Source organism: Stegostoma tigrinum, chromosome 30, assembly GCF_030684315.1.
Source record: "Stegostoma tigrinum isolate sSteTig4 chromosome 30, sSteTig4.hap1, whole genome shotgun sequence".
Taxonomy (NCBI): Eukaryota; Metazoa; Chordata; class Chondrichthyes; order Orectolobiformes; family Stegostomatidae; genus Stegostoma; species Stegostoma tigrinum.
The window spans coordinates 19,534,978-19,549,505 of NC_081383.1; the positions used below are offsets into that span (position 1 = coordinate 19,534,978).

General features: G+C 36.8%; 1 protein-coding gene across 1 annotated transcript in view; it reads right to left on the reverse strand.

Annotated features, from left to right (window-relative positions):
• Nucleotides 1-11,072, reverse strand: part of LOC125465750 (glutamic acid-rich protein-like) — a 38,521-nt gene extending 27,449 nt beyond the window's left edge. Inside the window, exon 1 of the mRNA XM_048559529.2 lies at nucleotides 10,793-11,072. The gene's annotated coding sequence lies outside the window, so the exon portion shown is untranslated. The remainder of the gene's footprint in view (nucleotides 1-10,792) is intronic.
• Between the last annotated feature and the right edge of the window lie 3,456 nt (nucleotides 11,073-14,528).

The following is a 14,528-nucleotide window of genomic DNA, read 5'->3' on the forward strand; positions in this document are numbered from 1 at the left end:
TAACCAGAGTTAGAGGATGGGTGGGTGAAGTATATTTGAACCTGCTGCACACAGATGTAATTCAGTCCCCATTTTAATGCCATAACGCACAAAATTCAGATCCATACTGCCCTTTATGTGGTTGCTACAAATTTCCTTAGAGGTCTATTTTATTTGCTGAGGGTGTCCTTTCAGGTATGAGCTGTTCAGAATCTCATAAAGGTCAAAGTGTTAGAGAAGGCAAAATGAAAATCTACTGCTAGTATTTAGAGCTGGTAGATCTTGACTTCAATCTGTGTGTAATGTTGTTCTGGCTTAAGACCTGCTATTTTGGAGATTTAGATCCCAACCAATAACATCTTTAAACCCCCTCACAGCTGAACATTGGCTCAACAGCAGGAAGGATATCCTAAAAGTTATTGTTAAAGGGATCATAATTAATTTCAATTTAATTGCTGATTGATTTCAACTAGCTGTTGCTGCAATTGTGCAAGTATTTGATGATTTCCAGAGCTCTTTAAAGATGTTAAAGTGCAGAGAGTGTTGAAAGATTTTGTCCTAACTTCAAAGTTCTTGCACAAATCAGTTTCTCCCTGCTTTGGTTGGAATAAGAAATATGTTCCTCGCATGACAGTGTAACTAGGTGAATGGGCGAAAAAAAAATGCAGAGTAGGGACGAGGACGACGGTATTAGGTTCTTAGCAAGAAACCATATCTGCCCTGGAGTTAAGGGAGCACTCTCCCAGCTGAGCATTAACAAAGAACAGTGAGAAATCTGAGATGTCTGCATTTGACAAAAGAAATTAGCTGTGGTGGATTGGCCATGAGAAATCCAGGATTAGGGATAGGGTAGGGAATGGTTCTGGGTGGGATGCTGTTAAGAGGGTTGGTATGGATTCAATGTCCTGAATGGCCTACTTCCAAACCGTAGGATTCTATGATTCTAAATGATTTAGTAAAATCTACCACATACAGCTTCAGAATAAAGCAAGGATCACGTCGCTAGTGGCTGTAAAAGTGATCATGACAATGAACTTCTTTAATTAGAGCTTCATCCACATTGTAGTTGGAGGTATTGTTACATTTCGCTATTTGACATCTACATATTTACTATGGGAGTTTACTGATTACATTATTACATTTTTGTTCTGACTGCCAGAGAGCAGCAGGAAGAAAAAACAAATGGCTTTTCAAGGATGTCAGGCTACTCCAGTGTAAAGAATCATACATCACTTTGTGCATGCTGCATGTATACTCTGAGATCTATTGGAACCGCAAAGGCTTCTACTTCCTCATCTGCCACGTGACCATTCAAAGAGACTGTAGGTCAATGCACAGCATGCTGGGCCATCCATTTGTCATTGAGCCATCATGGTGGACCAAAGAATGTTTTTTTCCCTAACAAAAGCAATCCACTGATGATATGGCTCATGGTTCCAGTGCGCAACTCACAAACATACAGGTTTACAGCATGTTTTCAATGAAAGCTATCCATTGGAGGAGCCCATTGACATGCTGAAACAACATTTGTTGCTCTGGAAGAGCCCTGCAGTACTCAAAAGAAAGAACCTGACATTTATAGTGGCCTGCATCTGCACAATTTGCTCCACCTTCTGTAGGTTAACATTAACACATGCCACCGTCTCTTGATTTTGTGTCCATCTACTGATACTTTAGAGGTTAGAATAGAGGAAAGATTGGGATGTGCTGAGGTGCAAGTATGCAGGAGCCAGAGCAAAAGGAAAGAACTGAACAGATGGCAGATTACCAGAGGGTGAGTTTGAACATTCATTAGGCCACAGAGAACATCACTATTGAGGTGCCAAATTATTTCCTCTTCTCACCACCTCTCTCTCCATCTATGGGGGTGGGGACAGGGTAATTCTGCTTAAATTTTAAATGGATAATTAAAACCTAAAATATAGGAAATAAGAGTATGTAATTTACTCAAATGAACCTGTTCTGTCATACAATAAAGTCATGGCTAATATGATTATGGCCTTGATTATATTTTTCTGCCTGTGCCAACCCCAACCCCAAAAGAGAGTAATCCTTGATCCATGCAGTTCACAAATCTGACAAACTCAGTCTTCAATATATTTAATGAACCAGCTTCCATTGTTCTCTGGGAAACAGAATTTCAAAGAAGATTAACAATGATCTGATTGAACAGCAAAGTAAGATTGAGGGGCTGTTTATATCTCCACATCTTTGGCTTCTGTTTGATTGTTACTCTGCTCCTGCTTCTTCTTGTCTGATAGATGTGGTTAGAAATGTTCCCTCATAATTGTGATATTGTTTGGCATGTAGAAAATTAATCCAAAGTTTGAAATCCACTTAGGTGAGTATTGCAAAGCTCCAACTCTTGATTCAGATTTGGATGAAAATTGATTCAAATTCAGAATGATTCAGGTCTAGATTCAGAATCAAACCAGCAGCAGAAGCATTGCTGAGGATAGAAGAATGTTCTATAATGTTTCTTGTGTCATGGTTCTCACTTCTGGTCCTCTGTACATGTGTGTGGTTTTCCGACAGAAGTCATTAGCCACTCATGTACATAATATTTTTTGCTGAGTAGTCTACCTTTGACTTGTTGTGGTGTGTCAAACACTGTGGCACAAAGAGCTGCAGCAGAATGAAGGAACAATGACTGCTGTTAATATGGGAAGTATTTACTTGCATAATGCACTGCCTGTGGTTACATACCAGTTTCATATTGAGGAAATGGAATCCTTCTTCGTGCAGCTGGTCATGCATATGCAAACCTTTTCACCAAGATGGTATGTTGCACACTTTAAATTGAAAATGCATTGACATCTTGGAATGGTACCAATGTAGCATCCAATAGTGGGTGCTACGTTACTCAGTTTAGCCGTTAAGTTATCATCTATTAAGGTGTAAAGGGATTCCTGAGATCCAATAGAACAAAAGAACGGGTGATGGATGAATTAATTGAGTGAGAATTGATTGCTTGAACATCAGGAGCTAATAATCAGTACTGTTGAGTTTTATGGAGCATGCTTAACAGAAGTAAAAGTGTGGACTCTGTTCAAAAACATTTATCTTCTGGTGTATATCAATGGTAGCACAGGAGTCAAAATGAAAAGTTTAGAAAAGTGAAAAGATTGCTCAACTCTGTTTTCTGAGAGTGAATCTTATGACAAATGGAAGAATGAAGTAAGTATTTAGATCAGGGCCACTTCTTTACCAAAAACAAAAAGGCATGGCTTAGCTACCATATAGAAGAAAAATCGATGGAACTGATGTCAGATGATTTGAATGCAGATTGAATGTTTGATAAAATGTACCAAAAATATGGTTTACAGATTGTTTATGAAGTGTTCTTGGATTTTGAAATATTTAGAAAGGATAGTATCATGCAAGAGTATATAATGGAATTCCATAGGTTGTTTGCAAGACTGCAAAAATAACATTCGGAATTTCCCCAATGTCTGCTGACATTTAAGTTTTTGGGCAGTGTCAAAGTATCAAGTATGCACAGACTTCTAACTGTGGTAGCAGTTAAATTTGCAGATAAACAAATTGCTAGAATAAATGTTGGAAACATTAGAAAAATCCTAGGAAAACACTCCTTTCCAGAATTATTTGTAGCCCGGAGGTGGCAGTCAAGACGAAGACACAAAATGGTGGACATAATGTTAATAAATTGGCGACACTGTCTAGATATGAATTGTAGGCGATAGCATGAAAGGATAACTGTAATAGAAATGAGGACAGAAATGCTATTGATAATTTTGACAAGCAAAGAGAATTTGGGATCTACAGTAAGAGAATGAACCTCAGAAATGCCCACAGTGTAGACCATTGATACTCCAGGTTAAAGTCAAAGTACCATTAAGTCATGAACGATTCCAAGTGCTGTAACTGTGTAGTAACTGTGTACTAAGATGAAATGGAAGGTTAAAAACATTATGAAGATACAGATCAAAAGAGGGCATTGTGTTGGTCACAAAGATCTTCAGCCCAGTGATGAGTAATTTGGTACAAAAACAAAGTTGCTGGAAAAGCTCAGACCTGCTGAGTTCTCAGGAGGGGTCGCCAGACCCGAAATGTTAACTCTGTGTTTTCCTTCACAGATGCTGCCAGACCTGCTCAGCTTTTCCAGCAACTTGTTTTTGTTCCTGATTTACAGCATCCGCAGATCTTTTAGTTTTTACTTATGAATAATTTGGCGACAGAGTCTTACTATTGTGCTGTATGAGATAGTAGTTTCATGTCTACAGTGTGTGAAAGAAACTGGCTAAAATGCTACCTTCACTTTCTGAGCAATAAGGATCTGGTCAAACTTAAGGAATTTATGAGATTAGATCTGGGGATGATAATGCACCAAAATCTTTGAAAAGTGATCATTCCTTGTAAAATAACCAGAATCAATCATTTGTTTAGCACATGTATGCAGTGTTCAGTGAAATAACATTGTTATTAAATAGGTCATCAATGAAGAAAGCACAGATGATTTATTTACTAAAGAAATTTAAAGAGGTTGTATTGACATTGATGTGGAAATTTAGAAGTCAAAAGTAAATTATATTAAAGTTACATCGGCAATTTGCCTCCCCATCTTTTTTAAATGCTAAATTTTCATAAAAGATGCAGGACTGAGGGTTGGGGAATGCAATAGATTTGAGATTTATAAGAAAAACTGAAGAACAATGTCATGGTTTGTAGTAGTCTGCCCTTAGCAAGAGATTTCGAAGAGATAGTGGCTCTGGACTTAAAGGTAAAGGATAGAAGAAAAAGAAACAGTTTTCCTTTACATTTTGTAGATTTGGCAACCAGATTTTCAGTCAACAACAATAGTAAACAGTAAAAAATAATTATAGCTAAGTTAATGCAAAAGACTATATTTGGGCCACCAGCAAAATTTTTCACTGATCATGGGGTAAATTTCCTCACAGTGAATTTAGATGTACGCTCACAAATATGAAACATTAATAGTTGTGCATATGGCAGCAGAAATTCCTTTTAGTGCTAATCGTCACCACTTGTGGGAAGTTGTACTTGCAGTGCAGTGAAATTGTTCTATTGTAAAGGTAATATACTTATTTATAATGAGGAAAACAATGACACTAAAATATGACAAAGACAATTGAAAATAAAACTTTGTTGACTGGACAGGATATTATAGACAGGACTTGAGTATACTATGGACATGATTCACTGTTCAATATGTTCACTTGGACACTACTCAGAGAAAATTATAAGCATGCTCTTTCAACATACTTTTAAGCTTTGAGTATAAACAACAACAACAAACAACAATCATCTTACGCCTATGCATTTCAGTGTCTGGCATATGTTATGAAAGAGGCTTCAACAATCATAAATGTCACATTAGTTACAATTTTCCTAATGTAGTGATGAGATTCTTTTCAGTGTCAACAAACTTTTAAAAAACAGAATAAACAAATTGATTTCCACCAACTAATACTGCGGAAGGACCTAACCCAAGATTGTTTGACATCATGGCTTAATCAAAAAATGTCCTATAGTCAACAACACAAGAACAGATTGTTTGATTATTATCAAATTGCTAATTGTGGGAGCTTGTAGTGTGTAATTTGGCTATTGAGTTTCCTACATTACAACAGCGACTTTGCTTCAAAAATACTTCAGTGCTTCATGATATCCGGGGATCGCAATAAGAGTGGGAAGTTTCTTTATCATCACTCTTATTTATAGTCATGGCTGTGAGCTGAAACTGACCCACTGATTTTGAACTTAATTGTTCTACATGTGGAGGCTTTTTCCATTGAATGTCAGTTTATTCCTCAGAGAAGGCAACTGTAGAAACATGCTTCAGACATTTGCTCACTTCCAGTTGGCTTGTTTCAAGCATTTAAATGACATTCTAATGAATATGGTGCATGTCTATATTTTAAAAATACTAGACATGTGACTATCATAATGAGCGATAGGCTAATCAAAACAACAAATAATCAGCAAATTCTAAAATCACAATCTAGTCCAATTCTTGAAGTTGAAAACAAAATGAAACATCTTAAATGACTAAATAATTATCAAGCAAAAGATAGAGGATCCACTATTGTTTCAGGCACATTACTGTTGTACATTCCCGTGTCGGAAACAAAAAGCAACAAGAAGAAAAATTCCTCTTATGCATGAATACTTAAGATTTGAAATTCACTTCCCAACAGGGGAATGAATACAAAATCATTTCCTTCAAAAGTGAATTTGATAAATAAATTGATCTTTATCACTGATAACTGATTCTCATGAATCAAGCATGAATAAAGAAGAATCATATCACCAACTGAATTATTAAAGAGAAGAGCTCTCTAAAGTAATCCTGCCAAATCTTCTGTAGAATTTTAACTTTTTTAAAATGTGCCATCAAGGAACATTTAAATTAGGATTTAACAACTGAACATCTATAAAAAATACTTTTACCCAACTTTTATCCATGTATTTGAGTACTCATAATTACGATGTGATTTGAAAGAGAACAAAATTATAGGAATCTGGGGCCGGAATAGGAGAGATGTTCTAACTGGACTGTTTTTGTAAAGTGCTGACACAGACTTACTGGGCCAAATGGCTTTGCTTTGTGCTGTCAGATTCTATGATTCGGTACCTTATTGTGAAAAGGAATGTGTGAATCTTTGGGGATGAGAGAACATAAGGATATTCCCTCGCCAGTTCTACTTTACGATCATTATGTTCCAGTTTCAATTAATTTGAGAATGCAAGGCCAGAGAACAGAAAAAAGATTCCAAATTTAGAGACCATTTAGCTACAAAGCGGGAAATATATTAAAACTTGGTTTTAATAAATGTAATGAAAGATAGTGTTCTAATATGTCAGTTTTCATGACAAGTCTTACAAGTTTAACAATCTTCAATGTTATTCATAACTTTGCTTCATTATAATGTGAACTTTTTAAAGAATCAATAGTACATATGCAAAAGTCTAAAGGATAAGAATATTGAATGCAGCTGCAAGACAAAGATTTTGAGTGAATTAGAAAATCAGTTGATTTATTGATGCTAATCCTTTGGATTGGTTTTTTGCAATTTTTGCACAGCACTAAGATGACTTGAGACACTTTACCCTCAGAACTAAAGATCTGGGTGGACAGGGGGTGAAACTCTTTGAAAAATGTCATATTATCTTCATGTCCAACTGAACAAGAAGATATAGTTTTGGTTTAACATCTCATCCAACTGGCAATAAGACTCTATTTCCTTTTCAGCTGCAGCAAGTTTCAGCTTAGATTATGTACTTAATCATGGAACTTAGTAAATAAACATAACTTTTCGATTTTACACAGAATTTCTGAAAGGATTTTGTACAACATTGTGTCATATGACCATGCTGTATTTATGTAGGGTATTAAACTACTTTTGTTATTTGCCACGCAGTGACATTTGTCACTGATAAGTGATTCCAAGGCTTCGAATATGAATAATGAAAAACTGAATCACCGAATGAACTGTTCTAGAGAACTTTTCTAATGTAATCCTACTAATAATTTTACAGTATTTTACACCTATTCATATCTACAAATAAGCAATATTTTAGGATATTATCATTTACCTTTTCAAAGGGAAATATTTTTTAACATTATGTTATCAGAAAAAGCAGTGACAACATTGACTACAATATAGTTGTAGAAAGCTGAAAGAATTGTAAACAAATGTTAACACTTACAAATTATAATGAAATAGCCGATGGTACTTTGAGTAGTTAGTCTCTCACAAGTCCCAAAACTTCACTCATGAAATTACGCAATTATTATAACAGCATCCAGGATGATTTTCCTTTTCCGGATTTTCTATTCTTTTGAGTGTCAAAAGGCTTAATTCAACTTCTCCCATAGCAACAATACTGATTAATGTGGCAGATTCTCCTGTCACTTAGACGGCTAATTGTTCAGCAACCAAAATAAAAATGGTTTACAGTCTTGGTGTTGATGTCATTTCATGTGTGACAACAGACTAAGTCTTGATTTGCAAAGCAGTTTGCAATTATTAACATTTAGAGAATTATTATTGCAAACTTAGTATCTACAGAACAAAGTTCTGGTGTGGTTTAACACTGTGCCATTCTGTTCATCCGATTCAAAGTACGTTTTTCACTGTTTTAAGCTTCAATGTATCTTGCACATGGTACTCTACATTATTGTCTGAGCAAGATGGCATTCAAGTAACATGTTCCCAGAGCCTTCCGCTATTTAAATAAATCTGATAATAGGATGTTGTATAGAGTACCATTGCATATCTGCAGCTCTAATGACTAGGGAGGTTGCTTTATGCAACTCCTGCTAAAACAGCCACCTTAGAAACTGAATAGAGAAATGACCTTCAATGTGTAGCACAGAACTCTGCTATACCTATTTATTGTACTAACTGTTTCTGAATTAACCAAGCATTCAGCAAAGTGCTAAAACAAACTGCATTTATTTTTAAATTCTTGGAACTCGAATATCATTCTTAGTCACAGAATAAGCACTTGAGGGATTCTGACGTCACATGTGTTATAACAGAATAAATTATCTACTGACTTAAATCTAAAGCTCATTTACAGATTGCAGTAGATTGTGCCAACACTAATTTGAGTAATATCTTTGGGAAAACCTGCATATCTGCAGCATCAACATGTTCATCTGAAGATTACAATGAAAACATTTTATTTTAATTTAATTCTATTTTATACTTTACGCTGATTAAGTGTTTCAGACACCAGAAAATGCTACTTGTTTTCCCTTTCTCTTGTTATTTATTGAACAACTGTTTCTTCAAAACACATACACCAATAAAATGAACACAAAATGAAATAAATTGAAATCATCTAGCCACTCAGGGTATTCTAAAGCTTTGCAGCCAATGACGTACTTTTGAAGTGTAATCACTGTTATAACATAGGACACTACAGCTTTTATAGACTTGCCTCTCTCATCTCTCCTGGTTTATGTTGTCCCACATTCTTTCCAAATATACATAGTTACCTCATTCTACCATTAACGGTATTTTATTGACTCCAGTTTAAAAGTTACAGTATTATTGCTGCATAATTAGCATTACAGCTAGGAATTTATAACTTTGTGGTTATTAGTTGGATTATGGAAAAGTTCATAATATTTCTGGGGTTTTTAATTCATAGTATAATGCTGATCACAGCTACTAAAGAACATAGCATATTAACTACCAGGTCATTGTGACAATTAATGTATGATTACTTCTGATATTAATATTGCCTTCCTAACCTCTGATTTTCACAAGTTTCCTGATCCTTTTGAGCATGAACTCAACTTGTCTCCAGTGTTAGGATCATGAATAGTCTGTAAGCGGAACTTTGGGAAATAAACCCATATATATATCTTCTGTCTGGTAAAGTATATCAACCAGCCAGCCAGTGGAACTAATTGATATGTGTTTTGAGGTGTTCATAGAATTTTAAATACATTTTGGAAGCATTAATATTACTACTAGCAGCTAACATTTAACTACTTGCATTTTGTAGCACTTATAATATAGAAAAAGATCCCAAATGCTTCACAGCAGCACAATCAAACATGGGACCAAATAAAGAAGGAATTACAAGGATGGGTAGCCAAATTCAAGTAATGATGCAGAACTAGAAAAGAGAACATATTGCAGAAGATTCAACTAGTAGAGTCCAGTGGACTATTTGGTATAAGGGGTTGAGCAAAACAGGATACAGCTTGGCAAAATTAGTCTCCAGCATTTGTGCTATGTGGGAAACTTGGTGAAAGAAGAGGATACAGCACTTGGATTTTCACAACTGAGGAGGAAGGGATGAGTGCCTCGGAGGACTCTTAGGAATTTGAGAAGAGGCACAGGCAGAAGGAGTAAAACTTGAGACATCAGCACAAAAACAGAAGATTATAAGAAAAGTAAAAGGGTGCACCATGGATTTAGATTTGGCAAAATACCCGAGACAGGAGAAATGAAAGGAGGCATGACTCGACAATAGAAAGGAAAGGGAATAGAAGTGTCCAAGAAAGGTAAAGAGAAATACAAAAGACAAGATGAAAATAATAGGTTCGGATTCAAGGAGGCAGATGAAATATACATGTAAATAAACACAGGGAAAATTCAGTTACGATGGGTATGGTAACAATGTGGATGCATATGTCCTCATCGTAAATGGAGAGTAGGAAGGAGACTAGTAAGACTGCAAAAGAATGTACGAGCAGGTCAGTTTTAAAAAGGACAGCACACCCATAAAACAATGTTGATCTACATTATCAATATAGTCTCTATATTGATATCAACTCAGTAACACACTGTTTTATTAACTAAAACCACTAGTGAATGGCCTTAGACTCTAAGAGGTTATCGTATCTAGTTTGACTAAATAATTGACAATAATGTTTAAGGGAAAATATTCAAAATGAAAGTATTTTAGTTTTTAAGAGAGATTTCTTTTAAAGAGATATTTTCATTCTTTAATTTTGGTAAGATATTGTGCTGCCTTGACTAAGACTAAGTTTATTTTAATTACAGTCCTCATCTTTTTCACACATAGTATGAGAACACGTAAAATTTTATTCTCCATGTGAAATAGAACAAAATTATACAAAGTCACAAAAATATCAAATTTCCATTATTTTAATTGCCTTCTTCGTTTTGACAATTGTTTTAAGGAAGCAATAATTTGCCAGATCTGCAGACTCTACTCTTATATCGCAACTCGTCCAGAAATAGCAACAGAACCCAAGGGCCATAAAAATGAAAAAGGACTAACAAGATTAACTATTAAATTCATATGTGAATGAAAAATAAATACTTCATCAAAAGTGACTCACATGATATCTATCAGAAGTGAGGCAGTTGTATATAAAAGCCCTGATTTTGTGCGGTGCTGAGCTCTCTGGCTGCCCTTCTTGTTCTTCTCCGTCTCAGTCTGGGACTGATGAGAGGCAACAGGTGCCAGCTCCGGTAGAATCAAAATATCAGCCAATCCTGTGTGATAATCATCTACAACGCAGACACTAATGAAAGTAACTCTAGAATTGACGGGTAGGACTTGGAATGGCCCGAGAATGAAGTGTGTATTATTGGCATTAAGATCTTGATTTCTATCATCCCTTGGAACTGTTCACAACAAGAAAACCACTAGATGTTACTTTACTATATATATTTTTCATTTTAATTCTCTTTTCTCTCTTCTAGGCTTAATGTGATGAGCTCATTGTGAAATTGTTACAAAATTCTTCCAGGAATTTCTGAAGCTCAAAGTCAGAATCTGTTATTCTAGCCTTCACAACATTTTATAGCGTGATTTTAAACCTATTTACCATTTGTGATTGTCTTTACAATCTAAACCAGATAGCAAATGCCGGATACTCTTCATAGAATATTTGGTAAAGCTCCAAAAATTACTGCAAATTAATTTAGACTAAATGGCACCAAGTGATGATGTTCATTTGCAGGACTAGATCAGACACAATGGGCCAAACGGTGTCCTCCTGTACGAAGTATGTACTTCTCTGAAAATTTTGGACTTAGACAATAACAACGAAAAAGGGAGCAACAGTGAAATGCCTTTAACTCATTTTTGCCTTTTCCACTGAAATTAGCCAAGGGGTGGGTATCAACCCCACTGTAACAGAAGACTTGGCTAGCTAACTGAATTCTCCCACTCAGTACATTCTGTGCCTTCACTACCAAATGTTGTTCAAGATGGAGGAGTAATCATTTATTATCAATTGAGAGAAATTATTTTCTCCTGAATATTTGTTTACACTTCAAGTTGTTTTCATTGTGTGATTCCATTCAGAATGTGAACTCATGATCTATTTATATAAACATCTTAAAAGTGTCCATCGTACTTCAGATCTCCGTTTTCAGACTCCGCTGGCAAAGAATATGTAAACATAGCACAACTCAACAATCTTAAAAAGTAGCATACAATAGCAGAGAATTGTTTCTTGTCCTAACCTTGGAATATTGAAACACAGTTTACAATAACAAAGAGACAAACCAAGCAGGTGTTAGTGGAGGGCATTTTTAAAATAATAATTAATGCCTATCTGACTTGTTATTCCAAAGATACACTTGATTTAGATGTTAAATTTTCAATACATAACAGTTCAAATTGAACAATACATACCATGAAATTTATTTAAACACAGATAGAGTACATTCAGCCTACTAAGTTTGGACCAACCCTCTGAACAGCATCCCACCCAGACATACGACGCATCTCATCCCAACAACCCTCCATTTACCATGGCTTGTTCACCCAGCCTGCACATCCCTGGCACTGGGGGCAATTTAGCATGGCCAATCCACCTAACCTGTATATCTTTGGAGGAAACAAGAGCATCTGGCAGAAACCCATGAAGACACAGGGAGAACGTGCAAACTCCACACAGTCACTCAAGTCTGGAATTGAACCCAGGCCTCTGGTGCTGCGAGGCCACCAGATGCTTTGCTATACTTAATTCTTTAGATATACAATGCATGTTTACATTTTAAAATGAGATATTCTCTGGCACATACAGCCCAAAGAATTTTAGACATTTTCTAGTCCCTCAGTTTTGGCCTCCAGACTAGGCTGTACTTTCCTTTGGTCAACAGTACGCAAAAACAGAACAGAATAGCAACTAAGTCTTACAGCCAGGCTGCAGAACCCTTATTTAAGCAATGCAGTATTTAATTGTTCAATATTTGTTTATGTGTCAGATTACTAATCACATACAATCAGCAGTTAAGCCTGGGGTGTTCAGGAAAAACTGAAACTAGGTGAAAACTAAAACTAGCTGTAAGTATGACTGCAGGAAATACAAACCATTGTAACTAAAGTTCTCAGCATCTATCACATCTCATTATCGCCCCCTCCACTTGTGCAGAGCACAGCATGCTAACATTACATGGCATACTTTGTTTGGTTTATTCAACAGGGCACCACCAGACGGTCCAATGCCACTTCAGCAGGCCAATTGTCTGTGTCACCATGACCTTGGGCAGAGTATGGACTGCATTGTATCTGCATTCAGTCCCAGTCATGAGTTGTATAATAGAGTTAATAGCCATGGTCACAGTTGGTAACCTTCATTTGCAATAAGCAGTTTCGTATGACATCTAGACCCTCAAGTGCAGCAGGAACACTCAAGGACATAGCCATTGCAGCAGCATCCAAGGTACTGGGTCCACACTCCTAAGAAGTGGAACAAATGCTGACAGTTTCTTGACAGAATGGAATCCTTCCCTATTGGTGAATTCAGCTGCATTATGATAATAGCCCTCTCAGCACGCCACGCTTGTGCTGTCAATTGCGCCTACAGGTGGGGAATGCCAGCTATGTTACTAAATGCTACTACTTGGGCTGCAGTACAGATTTTGTCACAGGAAATGAGATGACATGGTGTGATCTTGCACAACTAAGATTCCCACTCAGATCCCCAGTGGCTCTTTCAGGAAGGAAAGTTCAAGACAGCTGTCACCTTGACAACCACCAAGATAGGATGGCCACCCATTCTTCTGTTGGCATAGTTCTGTGACACTCTCTTATGACACTCCTGGTGACACTCCATCTTAATCATCTGGAAGAAGTGGAACAGCGGGTGAAAAACTCGAGCCCTCCTGTGCATTCTGAAGGGTGCTTCAGCTACCTCCTCTTCATGTCAAGGTTGTTCAGCATCTGCTGAAGGGTTGTGGGAGGGAGAGTCTGTTGATTCTAGGTTCGCTGGTGCATTTATTCCTTTTACAGTTCTCTGTACCTTTGCTGCATCTCAGCAACAGCAACAATAAATCCCTCCTGTGATGCATGTAATGAACCTGTGTGAGGAGTAGAAGAAACAGAACAGGCCCTTACCAATGTGAGCAATCAATTTTTACATCACATTCAAATGATGGCTTTTCATACTCCACTCAATGGGACTCAAGGACAGCAGTGAAATTATTCATCTTCCACCCCAATAGTATCTGGATTCAATGGATCATTCTTCACCATTTCCGCTGTCTTCAGTAGGTACCATCATCAAAAACATCCTCCCCTCCCTTCCATTCAGCATTGTACAGGGCCTGTTCCCTCTACAGACTCTATTATACTCCTCCATCATGCCTCACTCCCAATTGCATCTTCCCATGTATTATCAGAACTTGACTTTTCACTTCTTTTCTCCTCATTGAGCAAAGATCAAATGCAGACTGGGTAACCACTTTATGTACTACCTCCACACTGTGGCAGTGGCCCTGACATTCTGGTTGCTTACCATTTCAACAAACCATCTTACTCCCATGCCTTCCATCCTGGGCAAGCTACAGTGTTCTAGCAAAGCTCAATGCAAGATGGCAAAACAACACCTCATTTTTCATTTCGGCATCTTAGCTTTCAGAATTCTACATTGGGTTCAACAACTTCACAGCATGGCCTCTATCCAGTTTTATTATTACCTGCTCCCCCACAAAGACCATGTCTTGTTTGTGCCTTGTTGGCTTTGATTTCAGCAGAAAGAACCAATTTTCTCTTTTAGACCCAAGTCATTAATATCTATTTTACATCTCTATCTCTCCTTTGCTACCATTAGCACTCTT